The following is a 13,193-nucleotide window of genomic DNA, read 5'->3' as shown; positions in this document are numbered from 1 at the left end:
GCACAGAGAAAACGAGCTCACTGACTTGGAAAGACACTCCTTGAACCTAAAACTGTTAAAGTCAAAGCATGAGGTTAAGCACTGTGGCACAGTGTATTTTCTATGCAAACACTAAAGATCCTTAAAATTTTACATTTTCTAATTTCTTAGGAGCTGTGACCGTTTGTTCCAAATGCTGCAAGCACTTGTGATATTCTGGGGGAGGGGAAGGCTTTGAAAAGTCCTGCTCAGACTTTTAAACTAGAGGATAGTTCACTAAACTTCCCAAAAATCAAAGCTCGTAATGTTTTTTTCTTTCTTGCCAATAATTTTTGTGTGAAGGGAAGACAGAAATCAGTTTAGCACTTTTAAAGACCACGTCTAAAAAAGGAGGAGATCTGGTTTGGGGTCTAACTGTACTTTGCAAGTTAGACTGTCTGTAGTCTCAAAGACACAAATGGTTACTTGTAAGTTGAAAAGAGAAACAGAATGAGATTTATAAAACCTTCTGAATTCTCAAGTCTGTGCACTCACTCTCTCACTCTCCCTCCAGACCTAAAAAGTCTAGGCCAGCTGCCAGAAGTTTCACACCCAGTGCTAAACTGGCATGAAGTCAAAAGCTGCTAGTTGTATTTGGATGCCAGAACATCAACACAGCTCTGCTAACTACTGGACTTTTATACATCATCTTGCAAAACTAGATACTGGAAAATGTTGCCCTTTCTATAATCTTTCATTGCTTTTCTCTCTAAGTATTATTTGTGTAGCAGTAGTCTTGCTGGCTACTTAAGAAAGCATCTTGCATATTAAAAGTTTCTTCTTCAGTGGTAGTTGTTAATGATGATCCCTCGTCTGTGATGGGAAGCACATGCATTGAGTGTTGCATGTCCTGGATTCATCTGCGATATCAGTTTAAGCCTGCTGTGAGGATCAAATTTGCCTCTAGCAATTCACCTCTGCGGATTGTAAGCAGAGGTGCCCCTCTAAAATGCTGCCTCAGCCCAAGCTCCAAAGCTGTTCAGAGGAGGGGACAGCCTGTGCTTTCTTAGGCCCCCGTATATGTCTAAGCTGTCACTCTCAACTGAGCACAATTTGAGTGCAATATTGCCCTACCAGTGATATCCTGTTAACCTTGTTAACATTGTATGAATACTCTTCATACTGCCATGATTTGGAGAGTCACAGAGCTTCACAATCCAGGCAGGATCTATCCTAGACACTTTGGTTTTACCTCACAACATGTATCTGGCTACACTGGTATAGCAGAGGGTTAAGCCCATAAATTGCAAGCTATTTTTGGCATATGAGCTTTTATCTGCTGCACATTTGATATGTAATTAGTAAATCCCAGACTTCACTTTAAGCGAATTTAAGCGATTTAAGAGAATAATTTCCACTGAACTCAGTGGGACGGCTCATGTGATAAGAAACACTGTGGGATAAGTCACCTGCAGTGCTGAGCTCCCAAATCTGGTTAAATTCCCTTGTCGTTCTGTGTGTACTGAGGCACCTGCAAAAACATTAAGTGGATTTCTTTGAGTATCACATTTTTAAATAAGCCTCTTTCCTCTCATCTCTTACCATCTTTCTTTCTACTATCTCACTTTTTATTAGGCTTTCCCCCTATTCTCATTTAAAGCTCTGTTTTCCTGGTGACACTTTTCCCACATCTGCTGCAGTAGCATCTTAAACCAAGAACTCTAATCATGATAAGCTGTGTATGACATTATTGCTTTGTGAATGTTCAAGTGGGTGACAGAAGCAATACAACGAGCAGACTCCTTCTTGCACCAAGACAAAGATAACTAATGTATCAAGAAAACATCAGCAACATATAGGGAAACATGTAATCTTTGTTCTCCTGTGCAAATCTCAGGAACAGAGTAAAAGGAACACATACTACAATTAATGATTTACATATTTATAACCCTATCCTCTTGACCTTTGCTAGCCAAAACACCTGAGTAAACCGATCTGTATGCTCAAATTTCTTGTAACACATGGGAATGTGACATATGCTTTAAAAAATTTGGACAGGGAGGTAATTGTTTTGTTTTTTTAAGGTAACATGAAAGAGAAAAAAATGTAGTAATGAGTTAGAATTGAACAGTAAAGTAGCAAGTGATAAATGATACTTTCAGAAGAAAAAAGACCATGTTGCTTGTGCAGTTGACAAGTTCAGTTTTGCAATATTAATAAGTGGTTTGTTCATTCTCATCCATGCAACCATCTCTTGTTTTCCTCATCTCACTTCCCAGCAAAGAGCTGACTGGGTAAAAAAAAAAAAGGTTGATTTGTAATTTTGAGGATTATAGCTAAATCACTGCGCAGATTGCAAGTTAATGGTCATATTTTATATTACCTTTGCAGGAGTTCTTTAAGCATAGTATTTTACTATTTACAATTCTTAGGAGAAAAAGCACATCCCAAAGGACTGTTTAAAATATATAAGCACACTTTTTCATGACTACCTCTTTTGGCTTTATCCATCCACTGAAATGAATGAAACCTGAAAGCTAAATTTAATATCCTGGGGAACTGCTGGCACCCTGAATAAGTGCAGGATTGTTTTTCTGAGTATGTCTCCCTAAAGCTCCTTCATCCTGCAGCTAGTGTTTGGTCTTGAATTAAGACGGCCAGTGATGCTTGTAAATTTTACGGTAACATGTCATCTAATGATTATTTAGAATCATATTTGTGTTGCAGTAGCAAGGGAAGCTCTTATGAACTTGTCAAAAAGCGAAGTTGTTAGGAGGATAATATACCTCTGCCTTTGAGGAATTAAAATTTTTGTTCTAGAGACTAAGAGTAAACCAGGATCCATAAGCATTGTGAATTCATTTAGGCGTACCTATAAACTCCAGAAGTTGCCATATCAAAGCTTTTAACTGAGTAAGCCAATCTATGCTTCTGCGCTTGAGTCAATATGCCGGATTATGCACACCCTGCTGATAAAAACCAAAGTATAATAAAGTGTTTAATCAGCATAAATGTATGCTTTGTGTGCTAAAGGACAGTGTTTGCTCGGAAGCAAATTGGAGAATTCTAACAGAGAAAAGTGACTGTTGACCCGATCACCAGCAATTTGAAAGGTTGTTTTTGTGTGGACGTTTTAGGCACATAAGAAGTGATGGAAAGCAATGCCTCTCTTACGATATGCAGAGAAGGTCTGAAAAATTTATTGCTAGATTTTGGATGAACATGGAGGAATGTTATTCTACCCTTAAAAGTCTAAGGTATAAAAGTTTTGACCTGGGTGCTTGTTTGATAACATCTGTGAGAAAAGAGGATTCCTCATGAGTTCCTAGTTAGGATGTAGTCTTAATAAATCCCACACTAAAGTTTTATATTTTCATTATGATACCTCATTATTGAAAACAAAAAACAATTAGTAAAAAAACCCACTGTAACCAAAATTTTAAGTAATGTAACAAAGATTATTTGTCTTCTTCACAAATCAAATATACTCTTCTCAGCTGTGGAGTCATGACCTCTTTTGGTTTCATGCTCAGAATCCACACCATAAAGAGGATATAAATTTCTGAAGTGAAGCAAAATCGGAGTTTCTCTATATGCAAAAAATAAATAAAATAAAATAAAATAAAAGGAAATAGGAAACCTTGTGTTCTTCGCTTACAGATTACTCTAGGACAAGTAAATGACATAAATCTCATACCAGATGCAACTAATGCCACTGCATTTAAGTTGGCTGGTTCACTTAACCCATTACATGAATAAACCTCCATGATGAAGGGGTTGTATTAGGATGGTGTTAGACAGCAGATAAAATTAGCAGTTCTTTTACTGACTGTAGTGCCTCGATACACATTTCTGTTAAACTTCCAATTTTCTGTTAAAATCAGAAGAGGAGAAAGGCAAAAAAAACCCTTCTATTTTACATATTACATATACTTACAAATTCCCACAAGTAGAAAGTAAGCAGCCTAATCTAAATCGCTACAAGTGTTTTCTTTGACCTTACTGGCAAAGGCACAGCTGTAGCACAGGCGACCCTTTGTTTGTCAAGCAGATAAAATTCAAGTTTGAGTTAAAGCTCTTAACCAACCTGAGTTTCAGTGCTATGCTCCAATCTCACTCTGAAATGCTGCAAGTACTGCTTTGTTACTGTCACTTACAGATAGTGACTGAAATAATAATTTCTCAGTTACCTGCTGCCTATTTAGGGAGAAAACATGGCCCAGGGATGTGAATGGAGAATTTTTGCCAGTACCTTTGTTTACAGACCAGAATTTCACCCACTGATTTCTGAATCATTGTTTCCTTTCCACTGAGTTTTCCAAAATATAGGATATTAGATAATTTCATATTCCATTTCAGCACTACTGCTTTTCCTGAATTGCACATCTCTATATGTATTTACCTGAATGAGACTTAAAAAGCAGGTAAACAAACCTTTTAAAGTTCAGAAAAAAACCTCTTGTATGTCTTTGCTATGTATGGAATAATACATGCAAAATATGTGTGAAAGAATGAGAAGACCATCATTTCAGGGAAAAGAGCAACTGAAACCCAAGGCTCTACACTTGATACACTGCAAGGGCAGGTGAATGATCTAGCTGAGCTGTTGGAAAATTTCAGGAAGGTAAATGTTAACCTTACATATTAACTACATCTTCCTTTGAAATGCATCTCTTCAAAGGGGAAAAAAAATAAGTAGTTTGCTGAAGCAGGTGAGTATAGGAGCAATTGAGCTTCCCTTTTGTCTTTGTTGAAGTGAATACTGTGTTTTCTAGCTGAACTAATCATTTCTGTTGTCTAAAAAGATATTGTGTCTCTGTTTCATAGGGGTGTGGAGGAAATATTTTCTTAACATTAAAAGTACACATAATAGAGTGTATAGCATGAATTCAGAGAGACCTTCTTCAGGAAAAATAGTAAATAACACCACTACTTGCAACTGCTTTTTAAATTTTTTTTAAAAATAATTTACAATTGACAAGCAATGCGGGACCAAATTTTGTCCAATCTCAGTTTCTGATTGTATCTATTTCCCAACAGCCTCATATCTTTTGTTATTATTTCCACTTTGCAAAGCAAGTACAAACCTGCTCTATTTTGCAATTCCTTTGCATAGGTGTAAATAGTAGCAATTACAACTAGACAATGTGTTTCATTACAGAAGTGCATATGTTTCCTATTTTTATCAGTGTGGCAAACAACTAAATGCATAAATACACAACTTAAAATATAGTCATATGGAAAAAAAAATACAGAACACCTTAATTTTCAGGACTTCCTTACCCTCAGACTTACTTCATATTCAGGGACATAATTTTGGCCTGCAATAATACTCTATTCAGTTCACTGGTTAACTTCTTTTTACTATCTGAGAAATTTGATGAACTGTAAAAGTTTGTAAACTGCTGTAGAAATAACCGAGGACAGAATTTGATGGCCCCAGCTTGGTGACCTGTAGGCAGAAGCACAGTATAACCAGGCCACTGTCCTAGAGGTATTACATATCGATCAATGATAAACTTTGGATACCTCTGAACTCTGGATACCTCTAAACTCAAATATGTGATGCTCTTGTACTTGAAAGAACTGGACTCACAGTGAAATAATTAATTATTTCTAGAGACAGTTTTTTGTTGTCTTTTTTAGTTGGTTTTATTTTTCTTTCTTGTATTCCTCTATGTTCCGGGATAGATTAGTCGGCACTGAAGAGCTTCTTCAACTCTCTGTATAGCACTGATAAAACCAAAAAAGTCTTGTTGAAGACAGCCACGCTGGAATCCTCTTCTCCTCAACTTGTGGCTAATATTCCAAAGAAATGAAGACAAGGAAGACGAAAACCCATTACTAAGAATAACCATTTGCAAGTGATTATCTACAGAGAAGTTATAAACACGTTTTAAAGTAGGAAAGGATGTATAGGCAGGAAAAAAAAATCCTTTTTTTGATTTTCCTTTGATTTTGTAAATCAAAACAAAATAGGAGAGGTTCCTCTCTCTCCCTTTTACAAATGTTCTCTCATTAGTATTATTCATAGCCTCAGTGTTATATTTATCACTTGTCCATGCCCAAAGTTGCTACAGGATTGCAAATATATGACATCCTCTTTACACTAGGAATAAATTAGTGTAATTTTTTCTTATGTTCTACATTTTTGCGACCTCTAGAATATTCAGAATGTCTTGATGTAATACAGAGGTAAAAAGCATATTGTGTGTCAGTAAATTTAAAAAGCTACCTGATCTCTTTATCACCAGAACTACCCATATAAGTGCTCAGACTTTCAGCATGTGGTAATCATGCTTTCTGTCATTTTTGGAAATGCATCCCTACAATTTAAATGACAAAGTCCTCACTAGATTGTAATCACAACACAGAGACATAAGACAGGAATAGATTCAAGGCTGAATTTCTGCTTGAGCACTCGTCTCCTTCTTGCGCCTCCTGTGGCAGAACTCTTCTGCTGTTGAACAGAGACTCCTGGATATATTTTTTTTCTTAAGCAGACAGGGTTCTGTTCAGTTTTGACACCAGGCTCCCAGCCTAGTCTTGGGCAATCTGCACTGAGAAAGCTCTGTGCTTCTGACATGTACTTTTTTTTCATAAACTTCCTGAGTAAGCCAGTTTGTAGTAAAGAGAAACTTTTTCTGAAATAACATATTCCCAGCTGAGAATCTGAATTATCAGTCTCGTACCAGCAGGGTCTGGTGCACAGACAATTTAGATGCAGAGCAGATCTTTCTTAGGCTGGGTGCATACATGTGCATTTCTTGATGTGCACTAGTTTTATAACAAATCAGAGACTTACTTCAGAGACTTCTCTTCAGAGATTTGTTTTCTTACTTTCTGCTTTCCTATCCATCCTTACCCTCTTTTTACACAAATGAGTTAAAAAAAAAAATGGTGTGCATAAATAAACTTGATGCAGAAGCCTTTTCATCATATTTTGCCTTGTCTTTTTTTCTTCTCAAAAAGGCAAGCATGTGATTCTACGGCTTATCTTCTCTTACAGCCATGATTTAATCATATGAAACCCAAGATTGCTCTGTGCTCTAAACTAGTCAGCATGTTGCCCATCACTCTGTAGACATGAAGGAGTCCAAATAATCTGGTGGGTCTCCCTGCTGCTTTTCCAATTTCCCTGTGCTTTTCAGTCCCAGAACACTATGTCTTTGTGCATATCTACTAACTGAGAAGTTTATGAGGATTAAGATTTCTGACATGCTCGCATCACTCAAACATGTTTGTGAAGCTTTGGGTATATCTGTTGAAGCCTGCTCTTCTATTCTCTTACTGAGGAGTTGTCATCTCCTAGCACCCAAGTTCTGAGTATGTTTACCTAACCCTTACCTGCTACATATTTCTGTTGAATGTTTTGGTGAATTGTATGAATAAGGAAAAAAATCTTAACAGTGAGGGTGACAGAGCACTGGAACAGGCTGCCCAGAGAAGTTGGGGAGTCTCCTTCTCTGGAGATCTTCAAAACCCACTTGGACACAGTCCTGTGCCCCGTGCTGTAGATGACCCTGCGTGTGCAGGGGGGTTGGACTAGATGACCTCTAGAGGTCCCTTCCAACCTTAAGCATTCTGTGATTCTATGATTCTATGATTGCGTAAAGTGTGACTTTTCCTACAATATACACTTAACAGACCTTCTTTTGCAGTTAAAAAGACAAGAACAAGGACTGCCAAGAGGTCTTGTGTTTCTTCCTCTAACTGTATGACATAAGTCTAAAAGTGCAAGTTCATGTGTTTGTATCCCATTCTGCAGAATGGCTAGGTGTTTTAAAGCTATGAACTCCAGAGTGGAAACATTTTTGTTGTTAGTTTCAGTCCCACCTAAACTGCTTGTTTTCCCTCTTAATCTTGTTTTTTTCCTGCTATTATTCAATGTAAAGCTATAAATCACGTTCTTTCCTTTTGACACTGCTACATGCATTAAGCTTGGACTCCTGTTTTTAAACACCTTTGTAATTTGTAGCTTTTTCTGGAGTTAATATATTCTTAAAGAATTCATGGAGGTACCAGCCAAATATCCTAAAAGCAACAAGGCATACATAATAAATCAGAAAACTCATAAAGCAAAATGTCAGCCCATTCACTACAGAGTTGGGTATTTGTCTTCGAAATATATTAAAAACTCTGCTGCTGCATCTAAGATTAAGTGTGGAAAATTCCTTTTGGCTTAGAATACTTAGGTCACTAATGCTTGTGCAGAATCCCTTTTAAATGCAATACCCACTTCTTTTTTACCCCAAATGAAGACAGTTGTTTTTTGAATCAACAGGCTACACTTGGGTAGACAGAAAGTATACCCGATGGGTATCCCTATCTCTTGCATGAAACCTGTGTTGCTTCTGTCAGGAAATGTTGCTATATTAGATATAAATGTAATAAAGACTTTTGTAGATAAATGTAATAAATGTAGATAAAGGCTTTATTTGTTACTGCTCCATGTAAGCAATAACAACAACATGACAGAAGGTAACAAACATCTTCATTTTTAAGCACTTAATTATAAGATGAGTATGAATAGATGGAATGAATATCTGAATGGAGGAGAACTGTTACATAACAGAAAGGGGAAAAAGGTATGTAATTATTTTTGTATATAGGTGTTAATGGTCTTTTTAAAAACGTCTATTACCTATGTAGCCACAATATTGCTTAGACAATTAAATGAAAACCATTTTTGTGGAGAGAATGACTAGTTATTAGACTAACTATATATAAGTGAAAAGAGTATGCTATTTTTTAAGGTTTGCACCATGTTGTAAGTACTTTCGCTAAATCTCAGCAAATAAAACTGCATATATTAAAAAATATGTCTCTCTTCCATTAGGTAAGCATAGTAGCATTACCAGAAATAGGCCCTGTCCAGAGAACAAACAGAACAAAAGAAAACAAACTGCAGGCCATTGAGAATGACGTTGTGGAAAGCATGCATACTCAAGCTTTCTCATCCGAAAGAAACTGAATAGCGAGAATGGTCCCCACCACTTCATCCCATCACTACATACTGTGGAAAAGGTACGTATCCCCTGGGAGGACCCAGTGCTGTGAATGAGATTCGGAGGCAAATTCTTTTTTATTACCTACAACAAGCCATGTTTGTCGGGAACGTATGTTTGCTCTCTTCTCCACATCGCTCACTGAACAACTTTGTAGCTCTCTGCTCAGGGTGCTGATGTTTGTGAATCTTGCTCTTAGACATTCCTATATGCTCTTCAGAGAGTCAAGGTACCTCAGGTGGCATTTGGATCCCACTAGTAACTGAAAGCCTGGTGCCCTGTGTATATTTCACAGGCATTAGGCACTGGCATTGTAGATTTCTTAGCTCTGTGCCTATAGATGTAATTTCTGAAATCTCTGCCTACATTATGTATGACCAGGACTGTCACTGCTTTTTAAGTTTGCAATATCTATTTATCACTCACTTAGAAGAGCCATTTTGAATCTGAGGAAAGTTTAAGCACAGCATCCACTCCCAAGGGAAAAAAGAAAAAAAAAAAAAAGCCTTGGAAAGTTTTGTAAGCAACAGCTCCCTCTTGTGTATTAAAGAAACCATAGAGAGCAGCTAAAATAAATAAATAATAAAAAAAAGGCATCTTGCCTGCATAGGCCTGAACATGTGAACATGCAAATTTAGTAGAATTTGGCGAAAAAAAATCAGTTATTGAACCCTGCAATTTGGTGAGTGGAGACAACACAAAACTGACAGTGACTTGCTGAGCTAACAATTTAGCTCTTCTCCAGGCCCACCTGGTCATTTTTAGTGGAAGCACATTTATGTAATGTAAAAATGTTTTGGAACATTTCCAAGCATATGTATTTCACTTATTTGTCGTTAAAGGAAAAGAACATGGGAAAATGCCATTTTTTAACAATACATTCTAACTAATTTGATTTTTTTTTTTACTTACAAATGTATTTTTAAAAATAAATGCTGAAAATAAAAATACTCTGTTTTCATGACTTATGATTCCGGAACAGTGCACATGGTATGTGTGAGCGGGTGACAGTGACCACATCTTTTCCAGAAATCACTTTCCTTCTTATTCCTTATCAGCCTAGGCCTCGCTAGTGCCAGAGCTCTATTCCTCTTTCTCGGTGAGTTTGTACATGGTTGAAATACAGTAAATGATTAGTTTTGTGTTTAGCTATTTTTTTAATCAAAATATTTATTTAAATTTGGTGTTGTTTCCTTTTTTGTTTGTTTGGTTTTTTAATTCAACTATTATAAGCCTAGACAGTGGTGCACTGGCTTTTTAGACATTCACTTATATTTTGTTCATTTCAGCTTTGAAAACATGAGAACAGAGGTTAAAAAAATCACTGAACCTTGAAAGAAAGGATAAACTCAAGCAGTTTTAAGGTCTGGTGATTTTTTCCTCCACAACATGACTTAGCATAAATCACAGAGATCTGGAACTGTGTGAATAGTAAGTGTACTTGACTGTCCTTAGGGTGTTTTACAGGTGCCAAAGTTGTTCAGGGACAGTTCTTCAAGTATGAAGGACAGTGAAAATGAAGACGACCTTGTATTATCTCCTGAACTGCTTGTTTCAGTCTTTTTTATCTAACAAAAATTGACCAATGTACTGGCGAGTAAGTAAGAATTGCAATTAGTCAGATATCAGCTACATGTTGGTGTCAAATCAGTCCAAGACCAAAATAAAGATCTTTAAAGCTGAGCTACTTAAGATGGAATGAGGTTTTAAAGCTGATCTACTTAAAACCATGTAAGGTTGAATCTGAGCAGAGCAGCAGGATACATACCTTTTAGTAAAACATGTTAAAGAATATGCAATGTACTTTGAGTGAGAGTTAAGTAAGTGATGAAGTGAATTTTTAATATGCAACCAAGTTTCTAGAAAGGATGATATTCATCCAGACTAAGGAATTCTATGGAAACATCTATCAAAATCTTCAGTAGGGAGGGTTGCATTTTGAAAGGACTGTAAAGGAAACAACATTTTTTCCCCCCATTTTACTACTCAGCCATAAAAAAATGTTACTTCAGTGAAAAGACCTGATTTTTATCTGTCTGTAATTGCATCCATTAGAAGAGTCTCTAATAATGGCAAAAGCTGGTCTCTGCTAACCACCTCAGGAGAAAAGAACTGAATTTTTTCTCAGCTACTATGCAGAGGAAATACTGCATAGGGGAAACCTGATTCTCCTCTATTTTGCAGTTTTCTTCAGTCTTTTTGCTCCAGCTTCTGTGTATGTTCATGACCAAACGAATTACCTGTACCATCGTGGTTCATTAGCATTCCTGGGGAAAGCACGTTTTAATTAATGCCTAGGCAAGAAATGCTTGCTGTGTGACAGATGGAAAGCGATATATGTTTTAAAAAAGAGGCCAAACTAATCTAACAGCAAAATGATTTTTTTTCTTGTTTTTGAGAACTACATTCTAACTTTTCACAGAAAGTATAAGAAAAAAAATCTGGATATGCACATATGGTTCATGTAGGTTGGAATTCATATGTAACCCCTCCTGCAAATATTCTGCATAATAAAAGGGAGAGAGAAAAAAAAATCTGCCAAGGAAGAACGATGCAGAATAACACATGATACTCAGTCTCACCCAAATGAGGCAGACTGTTCAGCAGGCAACAAAAATTCTTCATGTGAATCTCTGTGAAAGAAACTTATTGATAAAATAGTTGTCAATTGGAAGTAATTGACACTCCAGTTCTCCTTGTAAGTTGCAGTATGTTAAGTCATGACAGCGATAAAAAAGTTTGGATATCGAGTAACTTGACAGATGTGACAATAACACCAGTAATGTGGAGAAGACAGTGTTCTCTCTGATTAATTTTTATTATGCCTTGTAAGTCTTATCGATGATTAACCATGCAACTCCAGGAAAATGATAATGAGATCAGCAAGCGTGGAAGCATATGGAGAGGAGGAAGGGTTGGATCTGATGCTGCCACGATAGCAGCATGCAGCAGACTGGCAAACCAAGCTGGTCTTGGACTTTAAAACCACTCAAGACCACCGATTGCCACCCAGAGAGTTAGTTAACTTTTGCTAATGCTTATGCTTAACACAGGAAGTTCCATCTCCATGTGAGGAAGAACTTCTTTGCTGTGAGGGTGACAGAGTCCTGGAACAGGCTGCCCAGAGAGGCTGTGGAGTCTCCTTCTCTGGAGATCTTCAAAACCCGCCTGGATGCCGCCCTGTGCCACGTGCTCTGGGTGTCCCTGTGTGTGCATGGGGGTTGGACTAGATGCTCCCTAGAGGTTCCTTCCAGCCCCAACCGTTCTGTGGCTCTGTGATTCTGTACACAGCAGGGAGCAGCGTGCAGGGGCGGCGGTGCTGGGCGCCCCTTGCGAGGGCAGCTGGGCGGCAGCCCGTCCCCTTCCCTCCCCATCCCCGTGGCCCCTTCGGCAGCACCAGGCAGCAGCCACCAAGCTGGGCCAGGAGACCAAACCTGATATGAGCTCCAGGTCATTTCCCAGTCATTTCCTCACTGGAGAGGCTGCAAGTCAGGTTTCCAGCTTCCCAGCTCTGCCTCATTTACCACAGGAATGGAAAACGGGTATCCTGATGGGGCCCTCTCTGATTCGTGCTCCTGAAGCTGTTTTACGTTGCTAAAACAACTGAGTGTTTGGTCATTCACCCCGTGGCCCCAACGGCCGGGGATGGGGTGTTGAGGACACTTTGCCCATGGGGACATGGGCCCACCACTTCGGCCCCACGTCGCGCACCCGAAAGCAAGCGTGTTTTCCAGGAAAGCGGCTCAACCCCCGATCGCTTTGCGCCGTGTGGCGCTGCGTGGAGTTTCTCTTTATTGACACCAAGCGTTTAACGCCCCGCCGTTTAACGGGTTTAACGTGGGCCGCCGCGCTCCATGGCAACCGTTGCCAGGCAGCGGCGGCGCAGGAAGGGGCGGGGCGGAGCGGGGCGCGGCCCCTCCACGCGGCGGCACCACGTCGGCACCAGCATGGGCGCTGCCCCGGAAGCGCTTCCCGGCGGGCGGCGCGCGGCGCTCTGGGTGCTTCCGGCTGCGCGGCGCGCTCCGCTCTCCGCCCCCGCCGCGTCCCGCCGCCCCCGGGCCCTCCTGCGCCCTCCCGCGCTCCGCTCTCCGCTCCCGCCGCCCCCGGGCCCTCCCGCCGCCTCCGGGCCCTCCCGCGCCCCGCTCTCCGCTCCCGCCGCCCCCGGGCCCTCCCGCCGCCCCCGGGCCCTCCCGGGCCCTCCCGCGCCCCGCTCTCCGCTCCCGCCGC

Source organism: Tinamus guttatus, unplaced genomic scaffold, assembly GCF_059628265.1.
Source record: "Tinamus guttatus ecotype Peru unplaced genomic scaffold, ASM5962826v1 Tinamus_guttatus_pri_ptg000365l, whole genome shotgun sequence".
In the NCBI taxonomy this organism is placed as follows: Eukaryota; Metazoa; Chordata; class Aves; order Tinamiformes; family Tinamidae; genus Tinamus; species Tinamus guttatus.
Note: the sequence above shows the minus strand (reverse complement) of the source record.